This window comes from Notechis scutatus, unplaced genomic scaffold (genome assembly GCF_049901735.1).
Source record: "Notechis scutatus isolate UNSWTSFEM ecotype Mainland unplaced genomic scaffold, rNotScu1.2 NSCUCTG35, whole genome shotgun sequence".
NCBI classification, from domain to species: Eukaryota; Metazoa; Chordata; class Lepidosauria; order Squamata; family Elapidae; genus Notechis; species Notechis scutatus.
In genome coordinates, this window is record NW_028263114.1 from 81,538 (window position 1) to 94,029 (window position 12,492).

Below are 12,492 nucleotides of genomic sequence, written 5' to 3' on the forward strand. Positions count from 1 at the left end.
TTTCCATCGCTAAACAAGACCAGACCTTTAAAGCGGGGGCCTGGCCCTCGCTCGCCGCAAGACGTTAAGCGAATCACTAAGATTAGGTCACCGAAGGGGCTCACGTGACACCCCCCCTCTCCCGGACTCTGCGACCGTCCTAAATACAAGAGAAATAACGGTCGTAAGCGCGAGGACCGATCGCAGGGCACTTTTTTCCAACGCTATAACTTCGGACGGTTGTAAGTCGAGGGATTCTGGTCCTCTACCCGCAAAACTCCCCCCCCCACACACACACACAAAAACTATATAAGGAAATTCTCCCAGCTGCAATTTTGCAAAAAATATTTTGGGGGGGTTCACTATGTTTTCCAGAACTTTAAATAAAAGCATTGCGGGATTAATTTGGTTTAATTGCCCAGTAGATCCCTTTTGAACAGACCTTCTGGGGATCCCTCCCTGAACGTCTTCGAATGAGGCGATCCTTTTTTTTTTTTTTTTTGCAGTTCCAGGGAAGGATAGCTAACTCCTGGATCAGGTGCTCCCCCCTGGATCGCCCAAGCCCCCCCTCGTGGGGGACGATGGGGGTTGTGGTCTAGCACATCTGGAGGGGAAATGAATTCAGAAGGCCAGCAAGCTAGGGAAGGAAGCTGTGTACCCAAATTGGAGCACCCTGGGAATTATAGTTTGGGAAGGAAAAGTGAGAAAGACTACAATTCCCAGGACTTTTTTTTGGGGGGGAGGAAGGGGATGGCAGGGCAGTTGGAAAGGATGAGGGGAGTTTTCGGGGTGCTGTGGAGGTTTCTCTTGCAACCTACTTCTGCTTTTTTTCCCCTCCTCTCCCTGGTCTCTTGGTTGAAGATTGAAGGGGTGTAGGGTTTCCTGCCTAGGCGGGGTGGGGGTTGGACTAGAAGACCTCTAAGGGACCTTCCAACTCTGTTCTAAGATGGTCCTGTCTTCACACACCCCCAGCATCCCCATATAGGGCAGAGAAAGGAAGGGGACCCTCTCCCCTACTTGACCCAACAGAGCTGGGGAGAATTTGCACCCATGAAGGCCAACGGAGCTGGGAGGAGGGGTGCAAAATCCCCCCTCTTCCCCCTTCTCCTGATGTCCCCTCTGGCCCATCCTTGCTGGGCCCCCTTCCCCCACAATATCAGTCCGCCTTTCCCATCCCAGTAGCTAGTAGTACCCATCCTCCACTGCCTCCCCTGGCTGGAGAAGGTAGAAGCTTGCAGATCCTCGGACCGGGGACAAGCCAGGTTGGATGAGTTGTTGAGGGCCTCTTGCCAATGTGGAGCGCCCCGGAAAAGAGAGGGACAAAATGGAGTGCGCGGGGGATGTATATGTGAGCCATTCTGTTCTGACCCAAACCCTTGTCCAATAAAACCAACATGAGGCAAAGGGAACAGAAACCTTTTAATGAGTCTTAACGAATCCCCAGTTAAAAGGCTGCTGCAAACTAATTAACTTTGATAAGCACGAGCCTTGCCACAGCTGTGCGAGACTGCCAAGAATCACTGATAAGAAATATTTCACAAAACAAGAGTCTTCAAATACCAACTTAAGATACTGGAATGTCCACGAGGCTGAGTTTCAAAATGTCTTTGCTTCCTGCAAAGAACATCCGCTTCACAGCTGGCTTTTATCTTCTTGAAGGAGGGGCTGTTACCTTGCAGCCTTACTCCTGAGTCACCTGTGCTGCTTCAGCTGGTCTTTCCTACGAGCAGCCCTACGTGCACGCACCCTGGGCACAGGCTCCTCGGGGACCTCCTCAGCGCTGCTGCCAGCCCCCACAATCTCTGAAGGCAACAGTCAAGTAACTCCCTGATGGTCCTGGCCCCTCATCTGAGTCCTCGCTGTCCTCAGCCATCCACACCTGCTGCTGGTAGCCACAACACTTTCTGAGGGGACCCCAGAGGCCAGAATCTCACTTTCCCATCGATTTGGATGGGGTTTTTTTTGGGGGCACTGGGGATTGAGACGAAGATGGAGAACTTTGTTAGAAGCTTCTCCCAATTTTGAAGAAGACTACATAAACCATCCTTGTCCCTCCAGGGCTTCCTCCCTTCCGTAATCCGAGCAGCCTGTCTGGTCCTGATGGAAGCCTCCCTTCTTTTGTCAGTGCGTTTTCATGCACAACCGGCCTGCAGTTGTGGTTGCCATCTTGATTGTTTTGACTCCTGCCCCCCCACCCCAGTTTTCTATGTTTCTTGGCTCGGTACCCCAATAATCCAGCCTTTTTTCCCCCTCTAAGCAAAAGTCCTTTGCATCAAAGGAGTCGTCAACCTGCGGCTCCGGAGCCACATGTGGCTCTCTCAGCCCTCTGCTGACTCTCCTTCTCAGCCGATCCCACCACTGGCTGTCCCTTCCCCTCCCCGTCCCTCCTCACCTGGCCTGAGAAGGCAAGGGGGATGGCGGATGATGGAGACTCGCTCCATATTCCAGAGCAGGATGCGACAACTGGGTGGGAGTGAGTGATGTTGAGTTGGCCACACCCACCCAGGTTTTGAGGCTCCCGGTGTTTTCTTTTCTGTGGGAAATGGGTCCAAATGGCTCTTTGTGTGTTTAAGGTTGCAGGCCCCTGCATTAGCCCTTGGGTCTGTTTTTCCGGTGTCGTCCTGGCAGGTTAATTGGTTAATTAAGGGGGTGGTGTTTGTCTCCAAAGGTGGCCACTTTTAAGACTTGTGGACTTCAAGTCCCAGAATTCCCCCAGCCGGCAAGGATTGGCCAGAATTCAGCATGGATAGAACAACTGTGGCTAGAACTATCGTTATCACATTTTATTTTATTTTTGGAAAGGATAACTTACTTAATAGACGGTGGGAATGCGGTAGACGTAAAATATCTTAAAGTCAGGGAAGTGGGGAAAAAAGAACATGGCTGGGGAATTCTGGGAGTTGAAGTCCACAGGTCTTAAAGTGGTCAAATTTGGAGAGCCTTGATGTATAGAATAGTGGACCATTGGCAATTGGCATCCCTTGGCACTGCTTTTCCTAGATTCATTAACTTTATAGCAGGTCTCCCAACCTTGGCCACTTTTAAGACCTGTGGACTTCGACTCCCAGTATTCCCCAGCCGGCAAGGGTTTGCCAGAATTCAGCAAGGATTGGACAAGAACAGATAGACTATTGCATTTTTTAAAAAAAATACTTAATAGATGGTGGGAATGCAGTAGACGTAATATATCTTGAAGTTAAGAAAGTGGGGAAAAAAGAACTTGGCTGGGGAATTCTGGGAATTGAAGTCCACAGGTCTTAAAATGGTCACATTTGGAGCATAGACTCTATGTATAGAATAGATTGATGTATAGAATCTAGTAGATCACTGCAAATTGGCATCCTGTTTTTCCTCGATGGTTTGCATTAACTTTATAGTAGGGTCTCCTACCTTGGCCACTTTTAAGTCTTGTGGACTTCAGTGGGAATGAAGTAGACATAATATATCTTAAAGTCAGGGAAGTGGGGGGAAAAAGAACTTGGCTGGGGAATTCTGGGAGTCGAAGTCCACAGGTCTTAAAGTGGCCAAGTTTCAAGATCTCTGGGGGCAGGGAGTCCAAAGTGGCGTAGCCTTTTCAACCCACGAATCATCTGGGTTTCCACCCCCAATTGAACATCTCTACCTGTCCACCTCTTGTGAAATGCACAGCTAGGAAAACAAAACAGAACAATACAAACAAACAAAAAAAGTGGTAGGATTGGAACCCCTCATTTTCCCACTCTTGGGGAGGGGGTCTCCAAGGCAATTGGTTTCTGTCCGTTCCCCAAATTTAACCATCTCCCCCATTGTCCGATTTGCTTCCTCTGTAACCAACCTTTCATTTAACAGCTTTTTGTGTTTGTGTGTGTGTGTGTGTGTGTGTGTGTATTATTTTTTTTGGGTGGGGAAAATAAAAATAACAAAGTAAATCGCTCTCGTGCCTACACACACACGCGCACACATGTGATACGGAATTCCAGCAAATGAAACAAACGTACGAACAAAAAAACAGCCCTAAAGACTGTTTGTATTTTGCTAAAAAAAAAAAGTTTTTTTTCCCCTTTTTGATGCACCAAAAAAAAACAACTCTTTTTTTTCCTTGATCTTTCTCTCTCTTTTTTTTCCCCTGTCCCATTTTTCCTTTTTCTTCTTTTTCTTGTTCGTAGGTCCGCTCACAAAAAAGCGTGAGGAAGCATCAGCTAACAATCCCACTCCAGACGAAGGTATTCTTTTTCTGCATGTTTCACAATCTTGCTTTTTTTTAAAACAAAAAACAAAAATATTTTCCTTTTTCGTTTTTTGGTTTTTAAACAACTACTTCTCCTCCTCCTCCTCCTCCTCCTCCTCCTCCTCCTCCTCCTCCTCCTCCTCTTCCTCTTCTTCTTCTTCTTCTTCTTCTTCTTTTAAATTAAAAAAAACAAAAAAAACAAAACCCAGAACAAATGAAATATTAGATGTATGAATTTTGGGCAACTCCCTGCTTTTTTTTTTTGCTTTTGCTTTTTTTGCTTTTTTTGGTCTTCTCTTCGAACTAAAAAGCCCCTGTCTTCCCTTCTTGTTTTCCCCCAAAATAATCTTCACAGTTTTCAGCAGTGGTTCAGTTTCCTTCTTTCTTTAGCTTCTCCTCTTTTTCTTCTCTATCTCTCCATTTTTAGGGAAGGGGGAAAATGCCCTTTATCCAAGTAGATCAATAGACAGAGGGGCTTACAAGATATTTTGCTTTTTTTAAAAAAAGTGCTTTAGCTGCGTGTGGGAATTGTATAGGTAGACTGCAATTGAGCCCAAAATTTTGGCTGCTGATGGTTGTTGCCTCGTTTTATGACTTTGCTTTCCCCTGTTGTTTAGTGAATCACTTGCAGTAGTTAAGTGTGCAAAACAGTCATAAGATTTTTCACTTCAAACAGTCACTAAATGGCTGTGTACACGTACGGGGAGTCCGTGATGGACAACAATTCATTTGAGGTTGTGATGGGGGAAAAAAGGGTGACCCTCAGATTTATTTATTATCAGATTTGTTTGCAGCAGCCCTGTGGTCATGTGATCACAATTCGAGTTGTCGGTACTTGGGACGGTTGTAGCAAAAACAGGTTGTAAAATGAGGTGTGAGGAAGTAAGGAAGTAGAAAATTCTTTTAGCCCGTCTTGTCCTGTATTTGTAATTTTAAGGCGGATTTTTTTTTCTCGAGAATTGACCGAGACCTTTTTTTTTTTTTGAAAACAGTTTTATTAATTTTAACAACAAACAAAAACACATAAAACATAAAGACATCGTCTGTCCTTCATGAGTTTACAGACAGTGTATTGGTTGGTTTACCACTTTTTTGTGTGTATCCATTTCATAGTCTCCATTGTAGTTATATTACATAATAACTCATATTATCAATCAACAATTATATAACCTGATATCTTTATTAAACAATCATTTGACTATAATTTTATTAATTCATACTTTAACGAGATAACTATAATTTACTTAATTTATTTTATAGCAAATCATAAAGTCATACCAAGTCTATCTTAATAAAATTTTATAAGAATAGTATCAAGGAAAAAAAAAGAAATATGTATTCATTGTTTCCTAAAATTCTAAATATTCTATTATTATATTTTATTATCTAGCCATTGATAGAAAAGGTCCCAAACTTCATAAAATTGTTTATCTTCTTGTTCTCTAATTTCAAATGTCAATCTACTCATTTCAGCACATTCCAATATTTTCTTAATAATTTCTTCCTGTGATGGTATTTTCTCACTCTTCCAATTTTTAGCAAATACAATCCTAGCCGCTGTCAATACATTTACAATCAAATATTTCAAGTCTTTACTGTATGTATCAGGTAAGACTCCCAATAAAAAAATATCTGGTTTTAAATCTATACGTTTCTTTGTCATTTTTTCCAACCATATGCGAATTTTAGTCCAATATTTTCTAGCGTCCTCACAAGTCCACCACATATTGTAATATGAGCCAGGTATCTGATGACATTTCCAGCATTTTTCAGATTTATTCTTGAACATTCTTGCTATTCTTGTCGGGGGGGAAATGCCACCTGTAAAACATCTTATACAAATTTTCTTTATATGCTGTTGACATTGTCATTTTATAATTTTGAGACCACAATTTTTGCCATTTCTCTAGATCAATCCCATATCCAAAATTCTTCCCCCAAGCAATCATAGTTTCTTTGACTTGTTCTTCTAGTTTAATTTCTAATAAATATCCATATAATTTTTTAATCACCTTCTCATCAGTACCCGTCAAGATCTTATCTAGATCAGTCTGTTTATCATAAAATCCCTCTGTTTTAGAATCTTCATCATACCTTGAATGTATTTGCGCATATGAAAACCAATTCATCTTTATACCTTGTTCCTCTAAATTTTGTATCGATTTAAGTTCACCCTTTTCATCCAATATTTCCCCATATCTAACTGTTTGTTCCTTCTTATAAATTATAGGATAGGAAAATGCTTCAATAGTCGATAACCAAACTGGAATTTTCAAATAACATTGTCTTTTTATCTTCTCCCAGTTTAACCACAAAGACTCCCGTATATAATGTCTTCTAAAATAACCCTGTGTTTTAGTTCCCTTATACCACAGAAAAGCATGCCAGCCCAGTAATAAATCATGTCCTTCTAGTGTCAACAATCTAGTCTTTCTTAATGTTATCCATTCTTTGGCCCACATCAAATTTGCAGCTTGATAATACAGCTCCCAATTAGGAAGGCCAAATCCTCCTCTAGTTCTAGCATCTTGTAAACGTTTTAATTTTATTCTCGCTTTTTTACCTTGCCATATATACTTCAACACAATTTTATTTAAATCTTCAAAATAATCTTTGCCAAGCCTAATTGGTATTGTTTGGAACAAATATAAAATTATCGGTAAAATATTCATCTTGATTGTTGAAATTCTGCCTATTAATGACAGTTGTAGGTTTTCCCATTTCTTCAAATCAAATGCTATCTGCTGTTTGAGTTTAATATAATTGTTCTCTTTCAATGTAGTACACCTTGACGTCAAATATATCCCCAAATACTTAACCTTGTTCGTGACTTGAATTTTCAATAGGTCTGCCAGTTCTTCTCTTTGTCTTAATAACATGTTCTTTGTCAGAATCTTTGTTTTATCTTTATTTATTTTCAAACCAGCCATCTCACCGTACGTCTCTATCTTTTCCAATAGTTTTAAAGCTGTCTCTAGAGGATCTTCCAAAATGAAAACCAAATCATCCATAAAGACTTGTAGTTTAAATTCCTCCTTTTTGATTTTCATTCCTTTTATATTTTGGTCCTCTCTAATATTTCTATTCAACACTTCCAAAGTCAATACAAATAGCAAAGGTGATAATGGGCATCCTTGTCTTGTACCTTTTCTTATGTTAATAGAGTCTGTAAGTTCTGCCTCTATCATTACTTTTGCCGTTTGTTTATAGTATATGGCTTCTATTGCTTGAATAAATTTTCTGGCAAAACCCATCTGTTTCAGTAATAGTAACATAAATCTCCAGTTCACATTATCAAATGCCTTTTGGGCATCTAGAAATATCAAAGCCATTTGTTTTTCAGGATGCGCCTCATAATATTCCAAGGTGTCCAGAATTACTCTCATATTGTCTTTGATTTGTCTCTTTGGCAGAAATCCATTCTGATCAGGATGAATAAAATTATTTAAGTATTTTTTAAGCCTTTCTGCCAAAATTGAAACAAAAATTTTATAATCTGCATTCAATAAAGAAATAGGTCTATAGTTCTTGATTTGTAATGGATCGGCCCCTTCTTTTGGAATAAGTGTAATGTAAGCTTCTGACCATGTTTTAGGTATCTTCTTATTTGACATAACTTCATTCATGACTTCTAGCAATGGAATGCTCAACGATTCTTGTAGTGTTTTATAAAATTCTGCCGGAAGCCCATCTGGACCTGGTGCTTTTCCATTATTCTGTCTGTTGAGTGCTTCGGTTAATTCCATCATTGTTATAGTGCTTTCTAACATTTTTCAGTCTCTTCAGGTATCTTAGGTACGTTAGCATTTTGTAAATACTGTTTAATTTTTTCCTCATCAATATCCTCTTGTTTATATAGTTGTCCATAAAAGTCTTGGATAATTGCCTTCTTCTCCTTATTACCATAGCACATTTGGCCTTGATCGTCTATTAACTGTAATATTTTCCTTGATTCTTTCTCCTTTCTCAGTTTGTATGCTAACCATCTACCTGGCCTATTTGCATCTTCAAAATAGTTCTGTTTAGCACTTCTAATTTTTTGTGCCAATTCTTCTTTCTCTATCTGACCCATTTTATGTTTAATTATGTCCATTTTAAGTTTAATATCTTTTTTCTGTGGCATTTTCTGTAATTCTTTTTCCAGTTTTTGTGGTCAACTTCTAAAGCTTTGATGGTTTGCCTCTTCCTAACGTTCTTTTTCTTTGTATAGTCTATTATTAATCCTCTCGCATATGCCTTCATTGTATCCCAAACATTCTGTATTGAAGTATCTTCTTTTTTATTTTCACTAAAGAAGAAAGCCAATTCTTTCTCCATCCATTGTATAAAGTCTTTTTCCTTTAAAATAGTATTATTTAATGTCCATCTAGATCTTCTTTTTTGTCCTTTCCATTTAATTGTCATTGGATTATGGTCTGCCCATGTACTTGTTTCAATATTTATTTCTTGAATATTAGATATTAATTGTGTTGATGTCCAAATCATATCTATTCTGGACCATGATAAATGTCTAATTGAGTAAAAAGTATATTGTTGAATTTTAGCATTTCTTTCTCTCCATATATCTTTTAAGTTTAATTCATCTATCATTTTGAAAAAAGATTTAGGGAGAGTCTTTCTATTTTGTCGTGTTGCTGTTGCTGTATAGTCCAGTTTATTGTCTACAATTCCATTGAAATCTCCCATCATAACTATATTAGCATAGTCCAGTTCAATTATTTTCATATGTAATTTTTGTAGAATTCTTCTTGTTTATCATTGGGGCATAAATTGCAACCAGGAGTGTTTTTGTATTATTATCCACTATTTCAACCATTAATACTCTTCCATCTTCATCAGTATGAATCAGTTTTGCTAGGATAGTTTCTTTAATGTATAAAACCACTCCTCTTTTCTTACAGTGAGTCAGGGAAGTAAATGGTCGTGCCAGTAATTGTTCATGTTGTTTTTTAATGTGTACTTCTTGTAAACAAATTATATCAAATTTTAATGTCTCTAATTTCTGAAAAATGTTCCTTCTTTTGGTAGCTGAGTTCAGTCCATTTATATTCATAGAAATCAGGTTTTTTTCCTCCATGATGTTTTATATTTAGGTCTAACAGCTCTCATAGATCTTACTTCACGTTGTTCTTTAGTCTCTGCTTGTCCACCTACTGCGCCTTCTTCTTTTCCCATCCCCATTTGGTCCTCTTGAAGTTCAGTTGAGATGATCTCTTTTTCTGTCTCTATTTCTTTTCTTTCAAAAAATTCATTGTAGAACATTTCTGCTTTCTCAATTGAGTCAATTCTGTGTCTCTGTTCTTGCCATGTAAACATTAATCCTTCTGGAATCAGCCATCTGTAATTCACTTCTTTTTTCAATAATATTTTAGTCAAGAATCGATATTCTCCTCTCATCTCTCTCACTTTTCTGGGTACTTGTTTTAAGACCACAATCTCATTGTTTTTATATTTCAACGTCTTCTCTCTTGCCACTTGTAATATTTGTGTTTTAATAGTTTTTTTTGTAAATCTGACGTGGACCTCTCTTGGTAGATTGTTCCTCATCGCATATCTTGTAAAGACTCGGTATATCTCATCTACTCCATCCATCATCTTTTCCTCTGTTATTCACAGAGCTCCAGCCAGGATTTCTATCATTATTGCAGTCAAGTTTTGTCCTTTTTCTTCCTCTATATTTTGAAATCTGAGATAGAATTCTGACCTGTCCATCTCCCACTTCAACATCCCACTTTTATCTTGTTCAACCATTGTTAATGTGCTATCAATATTTCCAATTGTCTCATCTCTTTGTTTGTATTTCTCTTCAATTTTTTGGAGTCTCTCATCATATTTCACCATCATTTGTTGAATATTTTCAACTTTTTCATCAGTCTTCCCAATTCTTTGTTCAATACTCTCCATTCTTTGTTCAATACTCTCTGTTCTTTGTTCAATACTCTCTGTTCTTTGTTCAATATTCTCAGCTCTTTGTTCAATATTTTCTATTTTCTTTTCAATGATATCCGATTTCATTTTAAGTTCTTGAATTCCTTGCATAATCATCTTTAAATCCACTTGTTCTTTATCTTGCTTCGACATTATCTGGGTTAAACGTCGTCCTCCAACTGTTTGAGAGGCAGGAGCAGAAGTTGAAATGCCAGAAGATATGGATTTCTTACTCATTTAGGTAACTCAGGGTCTTGGAGCTCTTTTAATCCAGTTAGTAGAGTGGCCAATTATAATCCAATTAGGGAAAAAGAAAGAATAAAAAAGAATTAAAAAAAGACAATAAAAATTAAAAAGCCCAAAATTAAAAAGAAAAAAAGAAAAGGTTCTTCAGGTTCTTCTGGACCTTAATCCTATTGTGGGATAGTCAATTATAATTCAAAGTAAAAATTAAAAAGAAAAAGAATAAAACCCAATAGTATTAAAAAGTAGTAAGAAAAAAAAAGAATTCTTCAGGTCCTTCACACCTTAATCCAGTTGAAAGATCTCAATAATAAAAAATGGCCATAAAAATGGATCAAAAATGAAGATGGAAAAGGCAAAAGTCCCAATAAGAAAAAGATATTCTGAGGCTTTCCCTTTAAAAAGAAAAAAAAAATGAAAAATAAATATACAAATATTACGAAATACTATGGGATTGAAGAGGAGGGATAAGACAGCTAAGAAAAAATAGAAAAAGAGCACACTGCATTTTATTTAATTATCCAAGGCTCTTATTATGGCTTCTCCACAAATTTCAAAGCCAAGCTTCAAATATTCAATTGTTGATAGAAGTCCCAAAGAACACCTGTGAAAACATTCTCCAGTGTTCTTCCCTCTATCTTATCAAGTTCCAGTGTCCTTGAGAGAGAGTTTTTCACAGTTCTCTCAGCTTCAAATAAAGTATTTTTCAAGCCTCTAGTTGGCAGTGTTACAAAGTTTCTTTCACCCACTCCCCCTTCTTTCCCAGAAAAAGTATAAAAAAGAAGATATATGTGTGTGTGTGTGTGTGTGTGTGTGTGTGTGTGTGTGTGTGTATATATATATATATATATATATATATATATATATATATATATATATATATATATATATATATATATATATATATATATAAAATTACTAAAGGAGCCTCTATTCTAAAAAATAAAAACAGTCAAAAAGGAGAAGAAGAATAGGTAAATATAAGAAGAAAAACCAGTCCAGTTAACAATTGCTAAATCTCAATAGAAGTTCAGTAAAAAAAAAAGTAAAAGTAAAAAGCCAAGCCTCACTTTGACATTTCTCTTTAAAAATCGCTGCTAAGTCAGTTTTGTCAAAAATCTTACAGATTTCTTCTCATTCTTAGGGTGTCCTTTAGTCCCAAATATTAATAATAAAAAAAAAGTCCTCACCAAACCGATACACTTTCTCTTTCAATCTCTTCCTTCCGGAGCTGTCCCAGCTTCAGCAGCTTAATGGCTGCCTCTCCACCAATGGTAAAAGGGCTTCTCTTGGATCAACCAGGGACTTTGCGATGTTCCTGGGATCAACAGAAAGCGGCCCTTACTATCACCGTCTCTACGGGACGGTTTAGGTCCGTTGGGACCGACCAGGGGCGAAGATATCAGCTGCGATCTCGGAGCCCCGAGATTGCAGCTGTATCGCAGCGACGTGGCTCCGCCTTCTCTCCCAGAATTGACCGAGACCTTAATCAACCATGAATTTGTTTTAAAAGAAAGAGGGCAGGAAGAGGAGAAGAAAGGGGTTTGAGTCCCAGTGGTGGGATTCCAATAATTTAACAATCGGTTCTCTGCCCCTCATGATTTCTTCCAACAACCAGTTCACCAAACTGCTCGGGAACTTTAACAACCGGTTCTCCCCAACCGCTGTGAATCGGCTGAATCCCACCACTGGGTTTGACTGGAAAGAGGAATCTCTCTTCCTTCCTGGTGACGTGAGTTCCTCATGTTTGCACGCTTGACCCAATCTGTAAATATCTCAAAGGCTTTGCGTTTGGTTCTCCCCTGTCCTGAAGGACCAGGGATAGATGCAACCCCATGGACCTCCGGAAACCATTTTGAGACATTTTGGACAAAACAGCTTGGAGAAAGGTAGTAGAGAAAGAGCTTTTGTGAGTCCTGTAGAGTAAAGAGAGGAGAGGTTGATCTGCCCATAGCACCCCACAAAAGTTGGGGTCCTGTGTCAGCTGTGGCTCTGGGATACATCTTGAAAGAATCCAAGGCCGACTTTCCCGATGGGAATTTGCACGATGGGCTTCTTCACTAGGCTCGTAACTGCTGGACCTGCAGCCGAGAAAAGAGGCCCAGTTTTCCTGGCAAATTCCTGGATCTAGATCA

The 12,492-nt window shown here is 38.8% G+C and overlaps 1 pseudogene across 1 annotated transcript in view; it reads left to right on the plus strand.

Annotated features, from left to right (window-relative positions):
- Positions 1-12,492, plus strand: part of LOC113430823 (neuroligin-2-like) — a 70,723-nt pseudogene that overhangs the window by 6,820 nt on the left and 51,411 nt on the right. The window contains exon 2 of the transcript XR_015746208.1: positions 4,125-4,181. The product of XR_015746208.1 is annotated as a neuroligin-2-like (transcript). The remainder of the gene's footprint in view (positions 1-4,124; positions 4,182-12,492) is intronic.